The sequence below is a fragment of the Penaeus monodon genome, chromosome 34, assembly GCF_015228065.2.
Source record: "Penaeus monodon isolate SGIC_2016 chromosome 34, NSTDA_Pmon_1, whole genome shotgun sequence".
NCBI lineage: Eukaryota > Metazoa > Arthropoda > Malacostraca > Decapoda > Penaeidae > Penaeus > Penaeus monodon.
In genome coordinates, this window is record NC_051419.1 from 33,731,876 (window position 1) to 33,732,305 (window position 430).

Consider the following 430-nt stretch of genomic DNA (forward strand, 5'->3'; position numbering starts at 1 on the left):
AATCGAGCAATTCTGACGTCAGAGCTTTCCTTTCCTCTATCTCTCTTTTATTTTTCTGAGTGTACTTTTATTTCCTATCTTCATATTCTCACTTGCCTTCTCCATTTTCCTGTTCTTTGTGGAAAAAAAGTAATTGTCAGTCCGTTTATATTGAATAAGCATAATGATGCACAAGTTATATATAACAGCATTTCTTCAGAAAAGGGATAGGCTCCCTCAAAGGAATGACGCTGGACAGCTCACAAGATCTTTTCACAAGAGTTTTCCAGGGACTTTTTCCCCCTTTTTGTTGTTATGTAAGGATGTTATAAGCAGGGCAATCAAGTTAGGAACACCAATACCACCTGTTTCCCCCGTGGAGACATGGCGTGGCTTTTTTCTCGTCTGCGAAAGGATATTGCGTCTTGGAATTTTGTATGTGTGTAGAAAG